The sequence below is a fragment of the Marmota flaviventris genome, chromosome 13, assembly GCF_047511675.1.
Source record: "Marmota flaviventris isolate mMarFla1 chromosome 13, mMarFla1.hap1, whole genome shotgun sequence".
Lineage (NCBI taxonomy): Eukaryota > Metazoa > Chordata > Mammalia > Rodentia > Sciuridae > Marmota > Marmota flaviventris.
In genome coordinates this window covers 18,654,478-18,670,595 of record NC_092510.1, presented here as the reverse complement: position 1 = coordinate 18,670,595, position 16,118 = coordinate 18,654,478, and the positions used below count along the sequence as shown (strand labels likewise).

At 34.6% G+C, this 16,118-nt stretch overlaps 1 pseudogene; it reads left to right on the top strand.

Annotated features, from left to right (window-relative positions):
* Positions 1-5,685: 5,685 nt before the first annotated feature.
* On the top strand, positions 5,686-12,572 carry LOC139701613 (small ribosomal subunit protein eS4-like; annotated as a pseudogene).
* The last annotated feature ends 3,546 nt before the right edge of the window (positions 12,573-16,118 follow it).

Here is a 16,118-nt window from a genome sequence, read left to right as displayed (position 1 = left end):
TGATGAACATTTTTTCATATATTTGTTGATTGGATTGTATATCCTCTTCTGAGAAGTGTCTGTCAGGTCCTTGGCTCATTTATTGATTGGGTTATTTGTTTTTTTGGTGTTTAGCTTTTTGAGTTCTTCATATACCCTAGAGATTAGTGCTCTATCTGATGTGTGAGGGATAAAAATTTGCTCTCAAGATGTAGGCTCTCTATTCATCTCCCAGATTGTTTCTTTTGCTGAGAAGAAACTTTTTAATTTGAATCCATCCCACTTATTGATTCTTGGTTTTAATTCTTGCACTATAGGAGTCTTATTAAGAAAGTTGGAGCCTAATCCCACATGATGAAGATTAGGGCCTACTTTTTCTTCTATTAGGTGCAAGTCTCCTTGGTCCTTGATCCACTTTGAATTGAGTTTTGTGTATGGTGAGAGATAGGGGTTTAATTTCATTTTGTTGCATATGGATTTCCAGTTTTCCCAGCACCATTAAGAGGCTATCTTTTCTCCAATGCATGTTTTTGGCACCTTTGTCTAATATAAGATAATTGGAATTTTGTGGATTAGTCTATGTGTCCTCTATTCTGTACCATTGGTCTACCAGTCTATTCTGGTGCCAATACCATGCTGGTTTTGTTACTATTGCTCTGCAGTATAGTTTAAGTTCTGGTATAGTGATGCCACCTACTTCACTCTTCCTACTAAGGATTGCTTTAGCTATTCTGGGTCTCTTATTTTTCCAGATGAATTTCATGATTGCTTTTTCTATTTCTATGAGGAATGCCATTGGGATTTTGATCAGAATTGCATTAAATCTGTATAGTGCTTTTGGTAGTATGATCTTTTTGATAATATTAATTCAGCCTATCCAAGAGCAAGGTAGATCTTTCCATCTTCTAAAGTCTTCTTTGATTTCTTTCTTTAGGGTTCTATAATTTTCATTGAATAGATCTTTCACCTCTTTTGTTAAGTTGATTCCCAAGTATTTTATTTGTTTTGAGGCTATTGTAAATGAGGTAGTTTTCCTCATTTCCTTCTCAGAGGATTTGTCACTGATATATAGAAATGCCTTTGATTTATGGGCGTTGATTTTATATCCTGCTACTTTGCTGAATTCATTTACTAGTTCTAGAAGTTTTCTGGTGGAGCTTTTTAGGTGTTCTAGGTATAGAATCATATTGTCAGCAAATAGTGCTAATTTAAGTTCTTCTTTTCCTATGTGTATCCCTTTAATTTCTTTCGTCTAATTGCTCTGGCCAGTGTTTCAAGAACTACATTAAACAGAAGCTGTGAAACAGGGCATCCCTATCTTGTTCCAGTTTTTAGAGGGAATGCCTTCAAATTTTCTCCATTTAGAATGATGTTGGCCTGGGGCTTAGCATAGATAGCTTTTACAATGTTGAGGTATGTTCCTATTATCACTAGTTTTTCTAGTGTTATGAACATGAAGGGGTGCTATATTTTGTCAAATGCTTTTTCTGCATCTATTGAGATTATCATATGATTTTTGTCTTTGAGTCTATTGATGTGATGAATTACATTTATTGATTTCCATATGTTGAACCAAACTTGCATCCCTGGGATGAATTCCACTTGATCTTGGTGCACAATCTTTTTGATATGTTTTTGTATTTGATTTGCCAGAATCTTATTGGGAATTTTTACATTTATGTTCATTAGAGATATTGGTCTAAATTTTAATTTTTTTGATGTGACTTTGCCTGGTTTTGGAATCAGGGTGATATTGGCTTCATAGAATGAGTTTGGAAGTGCTTCCTCTTGTTTTATTTCCTGAAATAAATTGAAGAGTATTGGTATTAGTTCTTCTTTAAAGGTCTTGTAGAACTTGACTGTGTATTCATTGGGTCCTGGGTTTTTCTTGGTTGGTAGACTTTTGATGGTGTCTTCTATTTCATCACTTGATATTGGTCTGTTAAAATTGTGTATATCATCCTGATTTAATTTGGGCAAATCATATGACTTAAGAATTTGTTGATGCCTTCAATATCTTTTATTTTATTGGAGTATAAGTTTTCAAAATAACTTCTAATTATCCTCTGTATTTCTGTAGTGTCTGTTGTGATATTACCTTTTTCATCACGTATGCTCATAATTTAATTTTTCTCTCTCCTTCTCTTCATTAATGCAGCTAAGGGTCTGTCAATTTTATTTATTTTTTCAAAGAACCATCTTTTTGTTTTGTCAATTTTTTTCAATTGTTTCTCTTTTTTTCTATTTCATTGATTTCAGCTCTAACTTTAATTATTTCTTGACTTCTGCTGCTTTTGGTGTTTATAGGGCTTTGAGATGTTAAGTTAGCTCATTTATTTGTTGACTTTTTGTTCTTTTAAGAAATGAACTCCATGCAATAAACTTTCCTCTTAGAACTGCTTTCATAATATCCCATAGATTTCTATATGTTGTGTTTATGTTCTCATTTACCTCTAAGAATTTTTTAATCTCCTCCTTGATGTCTTCTGCAACCCATCATTCATTCAGTAGCATATTATTTAGTCTTAAGGTGTTGGACTAATTTTTATTTTTTATTTTGTCATTGATTTCGAATTTCATTCCATTATGATCTGATAAAATGCAAGGTAGTATCTCTACTTTTTTGTATTTGCTAAGAGTTGCTCTGTGGCATGTTATATGGTCTATTTTAGAGAAGGATCCCTGTGCTGCTGAGATGAAAGTGTATCTGCTTGATGCAGGTTGAAATATTCTATGTATGTCAGTTAAGTCAAAGTTATTAATTATATTATTAATATTTATAGTTTCTTTATTCAACTTTTGTTTGGAAGATCTATCCTGTGGTAAAAGTGGTGTGTTAAAGTAACCCAAGATTATTGTGTTGTGTTCAATTTGACTTTTGAACTTGAGAAGAATTTGTTTGATGAACATAGTTTCTCCATTGTTTGGGGCATATATATTTATGATTGTTATGTCTTATTGGTGTATGGTTCTCTTGAGCAGTATTTAATGTCCATCTTTATCCCTTTTGACTAACTTTGGCTTGAAGTCTACTGTATTTGATATGAGATGGAAACCCCTACTTGCTTCCTCAATCAATATGAGTGGTATGATTTTTCCCAACCCTTCACCTTCAGTATGTGTATGTCTTTTCCTATCAGATGAGTCTCCTGAGGTAGCATATTGTTGGGTATTTTTTAATCCAATCTGCTAGTCTATGTCTTTTGATTGGTGAGTTTAAGCCATTAACATTCAGGGTTATTATTGAGACATGGTTTGTATTCTCAGCCATGTTTGTTTATTTTTGTTATTTAACTTGACTTGATTTTCTTCTTTGATTAGTTTTTCCTTTAGGGTACTACCTCCTTCTGCTGATCTTCATTGTTGTTTTTTGTTTCCTCTTCATGGAATATTTTTCCAAGGATGTTTTGTAGTGCCGGTTTTCCAGCTATAAATTCTTTTAATTTTTGTTTATCATGGAAAGTTTTTATTTCATCATCAAATCTAAAGCTTACTTTTGCTGGATACAGGATTCTTGCTGTCATTCATTTTCTTTCAGAGCTTGATATGTGTTGTTCCAGGATCTTCTAGGATCTGTGTTGAAAAACCTGCTGTTATCCCAATTGGTTTTCCCCTGTATGTAATCTGATTCCTTTCTCTTGTGGCTTTTAAAATTCTCTTCTTATTCTGTATGTTGGGCATTTTTATTATAATGTGCCTTGGTGTGGATCTATTGTGATTTTGTACATTTGGAGTCTTGTAGGCTTCTTGAATTTTGATTTCCAATTTATTCTTTGTGTTTGGGAAGTTTTCTGATATTATTTCATTGAATAGATTGTGCATTCCTTTGGTTTGGACCTCTAGCCTTCCTCTATCCCAATAACTCTTAAATTTGGTCTTTTTATGCTATCCCATATTTCTTGGATGTTCTGCTCATGGTTTTTTTTTTTACCATTATCACTGTGTGGTCTATGTTCTTTTCAAGATTATATATTATTTTCATTGTCTGATGTTCTATCTTCTAAGTGGTCTACTCTGTTGGTGATATTTTCTTTTGAGCTTTTAATTTGGTTTATTGTTTATTTCATTTCAAGGATTTCTATTTGGCTTTTGTTTTACAACCTCTATCTCCCTGTTGAGGTGATCTTTTGCTTCTTGGATTTGTTTATGTAGCTCCTTGTCAAATTGATCTTTCACTGCCTGTATTTATTCTCTTATTTCTTCTTTGAGATCCCAGAACATTTTAACTATGTACATCCTGAACTCCTTCTCTGTAACTTCTTTTGCTATGGCTGCCAATGATTCTAAGGATGTGGTGTCTTCATCTGTTTGGAGAACTTTCTTCTCTTGTTTTTTCATGTTGCTGGTGTGTCTTCCTTTCCAGTTCTGTGGGTCTGGAGTGTTATTGTTTTTACCTTATAGGTTTGTAGTGCTCTTGTAGGGTTCCAAGACCTCTCTTTTGTGGGGAAGGAAAATGTTAACAGATCCCAATACCAACCATATACCATCTGTGAACAATTTGTTATTAAGATGTTTACAGTTTATTCTCACTGTACAGAAATGATGAGTTCAATTATTATCTAAAATATAATCAGTAGTTTTGTAAAAAGGTTCACAGTTTCTAAATGTGGACAATGAACTGGGGGTGGGGCGCAGGACAATATGCTGAGGAGATAGGATGAGAGGATTTAAAGTTAATATATCTTAGGAAATGTGAAATAGAAATCTAATGAAGAGAGTTAGTAGCAAAAGAATAGACAGGAAATAATTTAGGGTAGACAAGTAGGTGGGAAGACAGTAGAGTACATAAAATAAATACACATGTATTTAGAAAAATACAGGATGTTAAAATAGTAAAATTTGGAGGGGGAAAGAAAAATGAAAGAACACAACACCTCTATATTATTTTATTCAGATGACTCAGTCCTCAAAATCCTATTTCATGCAAAGTTCTTGATTTCACATATGTTGGGGATGTGAGGGCCAGAGGATAGAGGAGTAGAAAAGAAAGAGAGAGAAAAAAAAAATACACACACACACACACACACTCAATGGAAGAAACCAGGGTTGTTGCTAGTTTTAGAGATCCATTTCTTTCCTGCTTCTTTTCTCATCCAATAGTGGGGGTTGTCTATTGTAAACTGGTGTCTCTGCCCTCAGGATGGTGGAGGTAGCCAGGGTGGGAAGACTGATCCTGGTGTAGGGTGCCTGGAAGCCCAGAGTGTCACCCGCCAGTCCCTGCAGGGAGATTGCAAGTCTTTTTGGGACTGCTCATGACTTGAGCACCCGGTACTATCTCCCTATCTTGCTTGGAGATTTCCCAATTCCTGGTCTCTCTGTTAGGCTCCAAACTTTAGTCCCATTTCCCTCTGCCTTAGCAGTTCCCAATTGTGGGACCTCTCGCACTGGGGCTCCCATGGGTGGTGCCCCGATCACACTGCATACCTGTCCAACTGAGAGTTGTTTTGAGTTGGGCAGTTACTGTGTTGGGTTACTGCCACTGGGGAGGGGGAGAGTTGGAAATCTGGTACCTGGCTAGCTGGAGATTCAATCTGGGAGCTGCCCCCACCAAATATGGCAAGGGAGGTGAGCCAAGATGAAGACATCTGCCTCCAGTGTCAGGGTGTCTGGTGAGGTGGGGGGAGCCCAGTGATAGTGTTATTCTGTGGGTAGGTAGCAGCTGAGTGACCTGCATGGGAGCAGAGCAAAGTCTGGAGTTCTGCAGAGATGCTGATAGGTGATTCTGCTACAGCACTACCAAGCCCTGAATTTGCTGGAACTTTGGGCTTTGGGTTTTGGGAGCCAGGAGTCTGGAGTCCTGCTCGAATGCTGAGGCCCAGAGCCCTGTGTGGTGTCACAGCGCTGGTGATTTCTGCGGAAAGCAGCTGTATAGGGGTCCTCTAACACTCTCAGGGATGCAATATTCCAATTTGGTGAGATCTGGATCACGTAGCGACACAGAATGCTGCCTCCCTCTGGCCTGCCATCTTCGTTTCTCTATTGTTTCATACTTTTTAAGTGTCTCTCTCTAAGGGAGACTATTGAGTGAATGAATATGAATAGTTCAATAAAGTTTTACACATCAGTTCCACTCAAAGTTTATTTTTATTTTCATCAATAGTGTAGGAGACTGTTATCCACACACTTGTCCAAACTGGATATTAAATTTCTGTTTTATGTTTGCTAATGGGACAGGCAAGGATTAAATATCACTTATATTATTTTATATTAAATTATGAGGGGACTGGGGATATAGCTCATTTGGTAGAGTGCCTCCCTTGCATGCACAAGGCCCTGGGTTCAATCCCCAGCACACACACACACACACACACACAAAATTTATAAGGAAAATAAGAAAATAAATTTATGCCAATTTAGCTAACTTATTATTGATGCTAATTTAGCTTTGTATTTTCCCATATGTGCCTAGTCTATTCCCCTTTTTGTTGTTGTTTTGGTGGGGGGACAAGTTCTCACAATGTTGCCTAGGCTGGCCTTGAACTTGTGGGCTCAAGCAATCTTCCTGCCTCATCCTTTCTAACAGCTGGAAATAACAGTCACATGCCACACACCTGGCTGCCTACTTTCTTATTGAAGAATTTATCAATGGAATGATATTTCATGTTAATGTTATTTTTCACCTTAATATTATGTAGTCTCTGGGTCCTTTAATTAATATTCTCTTCATTTTATGCCTTTACCTACACAGAAGACCCCAAATGATTTCATCCTTTATTTCCCAAGTCAGCATTTTCTTTCTTTCTTCCTTTCTTTTATTTTTAAATTTAATTTCTCAAATTTTGTATAAGAGAGGATGGCAAGTATTGCATTTTCCTCACTACCTGTTTGAAGTGGAGAAAAGCTGAGTTGTTTTATATTTCCTTTCTTCTCAAATCTGGCCATCTCCTGCAGTACATAATTGTTTCTTTGACTTTACAAATACTTTCTATTGCTGATAGAAAATGTCACAGCTTGTGCGAGTGCCAGTTGCAGCCAATTATATACTAAATAATCTGCATTGGCACTGAGAGGCTTGGCAGAATGCATTATACTTTGGTGAGATAAAATTTTGCATTGATAAATTGTGCTGGTGTGGGATTTGACCTCAAGTTAAATCATACTGCTGTCTGGACTGAAGCAGTGACGGTCATTCAAGTGTTCAATTGCCATGAAGGTCTGAATACCGAAATAATATGTTTAGACATGTTACTATTAAAACATGTATAAAAACAAAGTGGCCATGTGTAGGGATTCTTTCTTCTTCTTCTAAATTCTCTAGTTTCACCAAGGTTGAGCTCTTTTACTTGTCTCCTATAGAAATAGTGATATAAATATCTATTCAACAAGCATGTAGCATATTGGTTTAAATTATTTTTTCTTTAAAACTATATTTAATTACCTGTTTGGTTTAAGTTTTATGTTAAACAAATCAAAATCATTTGGTATTTATTGTAAAAGTAGTTTGTACCTTCAAGGTATGTTTTCACATTTTCCAATTTGAATTAAGTTTGTTCACACCTTAGGATAACAATGCTTGCAAGAGTGTAGATAATTAAAATAATAACCATCTTAAAAATATTTAGTGTTGTGAATCATGTAAATTCAAATACCTGATGCTTGACAAAACATTAATGTATTAACTTTACATTATCATAAATTGATAACATCATATTTAAGATTAAAATTATATATGCTGACATAGTATGCAGCTGTTGTAGTATGATTAGAAAAAAACTGTAAGGACAAGGAAAAAATGTTTATAACCATGTAAAGTGAATAAAGCATCATATTAAAATATGTGGGTTGGGTTGTGGCTCAGTGGTAGAGCAATTGCTTCCCATGTGTGAGGAACTGGGTTCGATTCTCAGTACCACATATAAATAAATGAATAGAATAAAGATCCATAACAACTAAAAATATTTTTTTAAAAATATGATTGTAGGCCTACATATAGAATCCAATGACAATAGCTACCATTTATTTTTAGAATTAAGTTTTATTCATCTCACTACTATATTGTCTTTTCAATTAAAAATTTCTTTGTATTAAGTTCCAACAATGACTAATGTTTATTCAGTTCTTCAATGACAATAGCTTTCATTAAACACAGATCAGTAAGTCACTTGATGTTTGTGTTATGTAATTAACCTATAGATGAACAGGTAGATTTAATCCCTATAATCTTTTAACAGCCTTGAAAACTTGGTCCTAAATAGGTCTGGATAGAAACAAGGATGATATTAATATTATTAAAAAGCCAGTCAAAACAGATGCTTTCAAACACAGCAGACAAAATAATACTTCAGTATTGGAGCTGGGCATATACTCTGGATAGAAGTGGCAGGGTCTTTCTAGCACAGGCCGATAGAGCCCTGGCTTTTATACCCAGAATAGTCTGACAAATAATGCATTTAGTTTACAAAGGGAAGGTATACAGAGATCCTAGTTTTAACTTTGTCAGTTTTCTTTTGAGTCTTATTTTCCATATATATAAAATAAATGATTGCAAGAATGAGATAATACATTTGAGAAAACACTAAAATTTGCATGCATAAAAGAAGCCATGAGATCTTAACAGTCATTAATGAAATATTGCTATATTTTATTTATTTATTTGTATATTGCAGAAAAAATTGGCAGTCTAACTCTCAATTATAGCATAGTGAGTCCTGTGGCTGAATTTTGATAAAATAATTCTGATTTCAGATTATGTATACTGATTCAACCCAAAAGAATCTGTCCCTGTGAATTTTGAATAATGACCAAAAATTCCAAGTGTATAGGAAGTTATTTTCATCTGATTTAAAAAAAAACATATTTGTTTTACAAAGTAAAACATTTTGTGTTTAACAAAGTATTTGTTAGTTATGGGCACAGGGCTTAAAGTTTGTTTATTTCCTATGTTAAATCCTTCCAGGCTGATTCTAATTTGCTAAACATTTATAATACAGTATTTGTAATTTATTAATCCTATGAAATTTTTGCTTTCCCACTCTCATTTAAAATTCAGTTTCTTTCTTCAAAGTTTTCTATTCTACATAGTATAATTTCAGTTGATATCGGAGTTCACTGACCTCATCTTTGTATTGCAGTGTCATGTAGACTGAATACAGAATCTGGTATTTTTTGTACACAGAGATAAAGCAGATTTATACTTCCTTTTTGCACTCTATTAAATATGTACGTTATGAAAATTCTGAGCTTAATTTTGGAAAGCTTACACAAACAAGTATCAGAAACTCAGACAATTCTTAGTTTACTATATATGCCACCTATTAATGTCAGCATTTCAGAAGCACAACTTGCTCTTCATCTGTGGTTGGAATGATAAAATATATATTTCTAGCAATAGTTAATGGGCACAGAACTAGTAGTTGTAGTAGTAAGGAGAACTTTGAATACCCTCTAGAAACCAAAGACAAACACACTGTTTATTTGTCCCAAATGGTTAAATCAAATTTTTCCCTAAGCATTTTATATATATACATATACACACACACATTTATATTTGTGTGTATACATATATATGTATATTGACCTAAAAAATCCATAACTTAAGAATTACTTATGTCAATTACAAGTCTCATTTATTACTTAGGGCAAATATATGTTTTATATCCTCAAGAGGCTGTTTTTATATAAATTTATTTAATTTTTCTAGCAAACATTGAAACATTATGACATTACAGATTGACTTCTGTTTTGCCACCTATCTTATTACAAGGAGACATTTATTTCACATGTTATTCTTCTGATTTTAAAAACCATATTCGTGTTTAACATATTTATGGACCAACTCATTTCACACACACACATACACAAGCCCACAAATCCTATAACATAGTCTTAAATATTTTTCTTTTCAAGGAAATGATTAAAATGGCTAGTTGAACAAAATGGGGATGATTCTTTACCCTCCCCACCTTCTTGTTCTGGTCACCCAGCTGGTCTTAGACATTCTTTCACTGGTAGAAAGTCTTGGGTCAGATGCCCTTGCCATGTTCCTCCTACCATGAACGAGACCTTGGCATCATCATCCTATGTTTCTTTTGCTTACATTTTTTTCTTCTTCATCTTATCTAAATGCTGTCCTTCTTCCAGGGTATCTCCAGTCTTAAGAATTTTATGAAAATTCTCTGTCCTTACTAATCTGCTGACACTGAGCACACTAATTGTGAACTCTCTTAGTATGTATTTACATCACAGCTAGCACTAGACTGCAGAAAAGGAGATATTTAAGCAACATTTAGAGGCCATTTAGTCAAATTACGTGCATGTAAGATTTCATTGTCTTTTACTCCTCACAAAGCCTTAGTTGCATTAATTGTGATCCTTAGAAAAATAGCCATCATTGTGGAATAAATCAAATATCATTTTCTTCTCTGGACATACTGGCTCAAAGATATTGCCAATGAATGTATATCAATAGATTTTGAGAAAATGTAAAATGACTTCCCAGAAGAGATAAAAGTCCTGATTATCAAGACACACCAGCTTGCCAGCTTTAAGTAAAGGAAATGTCACAGAGATTCAGAATAAGTGAGAAAGGCAGTATGTTTAATAAATGGATGGTGGGAAACTTCAGTCTGAGGCCTCCCAGTGAAGGATAGTAGAGGTGAAAATGCTTGACATCTTACTTTTCAACATCTTAGTCTTCAGAGAGTGAAATTTCTATGTAGCCACATCTCTTTTTTCACACTTAATACTTGATGTTGATGATGGACAATGGCAACAATGATGACAATGATAATAATTATGTTATTATGTGAATTGGTTAAAGATGACCCTTCTCTATTAACCCCTATACTGTTTACTTCGTCACAGAAAGCTAGGACTGTTAGCTCAAAGCCCTCTGATGCTGAACTCGCATCTTTACACATCCAATTTCTTTGGTTTTTTTTTCTATTTGTTTAAAACTTTTTTTAAAAAAGCAAATAAAAATTTTGCATACTTACAATATTGAAAATAGGATGTTTTAACAATTACTTATGTATTTTTAATTGACAAAATAGTATGTGCTTGTGTACAACAATATGGTTTGAAATTCACACACTGTGAAGTGGTTAAAACAAGCTAATTTCCACTGGCATTAAATTATAGCCCTAAGGCTCTTTCCATGTGAGGCACACCTAAGACTCATGGTCTGAAGAAGAATCTGAAGTAAGTAGCAGCTCCACACTATTGGATACTGGATAATGCCTTAACCATTGTGGCTAAACAAGTAGGTTCTGGCAAGGGGTGGCGGGAGGGTGGGGATTAGAAAATAAAGACTCACGTGCACAGATTTTGAAGATAACAGCTGGGATTGGGTGGAGTGCTGCTCTCTGATGGAGAAGCAGGTCCAAAGAATTACTCCAGAAATCTTTATTACATACATCTCATTAATATATAAAGAAAACACCATAGTATTGCACATAATATTAAAAACTATGCAAGCATTAGTTTTGTATTCATGAAAGTTACAGAGTTTGCAACATTATGCAGTTTATTCCTCTGTTACATTCTACAGTTGCAATGTACAATGTTAGGAGCTTTGTGTAGCTCTCAAGAAAGTTCATTTTTAAAAGTTATTGTTCTGGGAGCAGGTTCAGGAGCAGCAGAGCTGGTGAAACATTGTGGTTGTCTAGCAAAGAGTTCTTTTATTCCCAGGAGCTGTGTGCCTGAGATAAATGTTGAGGCTGATAATACTCTAGTACAGTCTCTCCTCATGGAGGGCATTACTATAGCAACTAGGCATCTTGCACCTTTGCAAGAAACTTCCCCAGGCACAGCCATGAAGTCATCAGGGACTCCAATTTCAGACACTGCTCTACCATTTAGTGTCACTGCTCTCCACAGGATAAGTTGAACAGTGTGTTTGCTCCTTGCCCATCCACTTGTCCCCACAAGCAGAGAATGTCTTTCATCATTTTCATAAGGAACAGACTTAAGTATGCCTTAATAGGAGATGAAATAAAGAAGATTGTGAAACAATATTCTTTTTTAAAATTTTATTTTTTCTGATTATTCTGTATTTTATTTATCAAGAACACAATTGTTGAACAATTAGGTTACTTATGCTTTTTATATATTTTCATAATTATGTTTACTAATTGTTTTACAAATCTTTATTAAGACTGATAACAAAGTCTGAACTGATATATTCTACCTTGCTGGTTTTATGAATGTCATCTGCATTTACAAGACCATATAAAATTTCCATCTGATCCATGACACCAAAGGTTGCTTTGCTATTTATTCATTGTATTACACCTGAGGGGGCCAAGTACATGTTGTACAAAGTGAGACAGATCTTTGTGGGAACAAAAAGAACCCATCATCTTGTGACTCACAATACTCATAATTTGCTACCCAGATCCTCTCATCAAGATGAATGACACCATTCAGAATGATTTGAAGACTATCAGCATTGCTGATTTCATTAAGTGGTAAAGTGTATGGTGACCAGAAGTGTTAACTTGGGTAGAATTGGTGTAATCACCAACATGGAGTAGCATCCTGGATCCTTTGATGTGGTTCATGTAAACTATGTCCAAGGCAACAGCTTTGCAGCTTGGCTATCCACATTCTCATTATTGGCAAAGGGAACAAATCAAGGATTTTTCTTCCCTTAGGAAAAAGAGAGACAAAAGAGACTGGTGGCCAAACAGAGAAGCAGGTGAAATGAATGGTTAGGTGACATTCTTGGAAAGGAAATGTCTTTGTACTTGATTAAAGATAATGTATCATAATCAATATATAATTAATAATGTATTAATTGATATATAAATTGATATATTATGTACTAATTATAGTATACATAATATTGATGTAATAATTATATATATTAATGATGTAATATATCAATATATTACATAATTATATAAAATCGATATATTACATGATTAATATAATATATTATCATATATTAATAATAAATTAATATATTAATATTAACAATAAATTAATATATATAATATATTAATTATGTAATGTATTGATCCATGCATTATATAATTAATATATAATTATATAAAATATATAAATTATATAACATATTAATATATATATTATGTGTGTGTATATATATATGTGTGTGTGTATATATATATATATATATATATATATATATATATATATGTAATGTGATAAGATATATCCAAAAAGCTCAGTTTTAGCAATTCAGTATATTTGTTTTTCATAATCCATGAAACTGCACCCAGCATGTGCTAGTTATAGAGAAGATAAACTCTCTAGTTACAAATGACCCCAAACTGTGGCTGCCCTTTGCAGGTCTCTGACCCAGAGACTCCTTGCCTTGCTGCTAAGCATTGCTTAGACCTGTCCAACTCTCCTCTCCCTCCAGCATTCCCTTACCCTCTTCCCTTGTATGTAGAGGCTTCATACCACTGTCTCTTGAAGGTTTACTGGCATGAGGGATTCCTCTCATGCAACCTTGTCCCAGAGATGCCCATGAAAGCTTGCTGTGCAATACTATGGTGTTTCCTTTGATCAACTCTGAAATCTTCAAATTCACTACAGATGCACATGGAAAAGCTAAAGTAGTACAAAAGTTAGTATCCTTTCTACTTTAGACCTTAGCCATACTCTTAAGATCTTAGGATAAGATCTTAAGATAAGATCTTAAGATCCAGAAATATCCCAAGCACATGTTTGCATATGCATGTTGTATTAGTTTGCCGGCTGCCATAACAAAAGAGCATTGTGCGTAGTTTAAATTACAGAAATTTATTTTCTCACAGTTTTGAAGTCTAGACATCCAAGAACAAGATTTGCCTGGTTTGATTTCTCCTGAGTCCTCTTACCTTGGCTTGCAGATGGCCCCTTTCTGGCTCTGTCCTTTCATGGCCTTTCCTCAGGGCACTCATCTTTGGTGTGGCCCTGTAGATCCTAATATCCTCTTCTTATAAAGGTATCACATTAAACAGGTCCTACCCTAAATCTCATTTTACCTTAATCGCCTCTTTAAAGTCTTCAAGTACAGTCACATTCTGAGTTACTGGGTGTTGGGCCTTCAACATACGGATTTTGTGGAACATAATTCAGCCCCAAACACATGTATATGTATATTTCCTTTAGAAAAATATTAATGTATTTTTTAATAATCACATTTCCCTTGGCCTTTTTTCATTTACTCTATCTTGATGGTCTTTTCATATCATATAGCAGCAATACATCCACCTCATTATTTAAATGGCTGTAGGGTATTTTGTTGTCTGATTTTTTTTTTTGGTCTGGACAAAACAATTAGGCTCCTTATGCTTTTTATATATATTTTTATAATTATGTTTACTAATTGTTTCACAAATATAGGGTACCAGTTTACACTTTGACCAATAGCATACGTGAAATAACCCATTCCCTGGCCACAGTTCTATATTATCTGATCTTTTCATCTTTGTTAATTAAGTACTTGAAAACAACATTCAATGCAATTTTAATTTTAATTTCCTTAATTAAGAGTAGGGGTTGAGGGCTGGGGTTGTAGCTCAGTGGTGGAATGCTTATCTAGCACTTATAGGTACCAGATTTGATCCTCAGCACTGCATAAAAATAAATAAATAAAATAAAGGTATAGTGTTCATCTACAACTAACAAAATCTGCTTAAAAAAATAGGGGGCTGGGATTGTGGCTCAGCAGTAGAGCGCTCACCTGCCATGTGCGAGACCCTGAGTTCGATCCTCAGCACTACAAAAAAATAAATAAGTGAAATAAAAGTATTGTGTCCAACTACAATTAAAAAATAAATATTTAAAAAAATAGCCAGGTGCAGTGGATGTCTAGACTTCAAAACATATTAAATAATTTAGGTCATAAAGTATTTCTTTCCTACAAAAGAAGATCTGTAATACCAGCAGCTTGGGAGGCTGAAACCAGGAAGATGGTGATTCAAAGTCAGCCTCAGCAAAAGCCAGGCACTAAGCAACTCAGTGAGACCTTGTCTCTAAATAAAATACAAAAAAGGGCTGGGGATGTGGCTCAGTGGTTGAGGGTCCCTGAGTTCAATCCCTGGTAGCAAAAAAAAAAAAAAAAAAGACTAGGGGTTGAATTTTCTTTTCTTGCACCTGCTCCTTCTCCTTTAAAAAAAAATTTTTTTTTGTAGTTGTGGATGGACAGAATACCTTTATTTTATTTGTTCATTTATACGTGGTGCTAGGATTGAACCCAGTGTCTCACACATGCTAGGCAAGTGCTCTGCCACTGAGCTACATCCCCAGCCCTCCTTCTCCTTCTTACACTGGTATTAAACCCAAGGCCTCAAGCATGTAAAACATATACTCTACCACTACAACCCTAGCCACATCTTTGCATTTTTAAGGCTGTTTGTATTTCTTGTCAGTTACCTGTTTAAATCTTTTGTTCTTTTTCTCTCATTGGATTTCTGGTATTTTTCTTAGTGATTTATTTGTCAGAGTTTTACATAAAAGGGGAGGGTAGGGAGAGAGGGAAATGTGTCATGTGTGGTTTTATCAGTGCTATGGGTGTGACATAGGTTCAGAACTCCTGGGTCTTCTTGAGCCTCTTCCTGAGCAAATGGTTTTTGGAACCAAACCATCTTAGCCATTATAATACAGGCACAAATATGAAGCACATTTCCATCCCCATGTCTCATAATCTCTTGCTATGGTTAAGATAATACTCTCTCTCTCTCTCTCTCTCTCTCTCTCTCTCTTTTAAAAAAGACAGAGAAAATTTGGATTTTGAATACCTGTAGTTGATTCCATGCAGGCACTTTCCACAACTGTAGTTTTTCTTCTAAACATATAATTGAATGAACTTAATGCATAATTACATATTAAATAATTTAGGTCATAAAGTATTTCTTTCCTATAAAAGAAGATCTCAATTTCAATCAGTGGCATGTGGAGTTATCTTGTTATTGTTATTGTTATTGATGGATTAAAATTAATGGGTGTATCTCTAAACCTTAGTGACCTAGTCACTCACCTGAAAGGACCATAGTCCTTCCACTATTGGCCATTGGCCATGGAACATTTTCCTTGCCTGGCATCTTCTTTTCCTTTGCAATTTAAATTCCCTTGCCTCAAAGGATTTTTGCCAGACACTGACTGACCTGTCCTCAAGCTTAACGAAAATCATTCTTGCTGGATTCTCTGTATTTTCCTTAATGGTGTTGGTAGTCATATATGTATTTGTT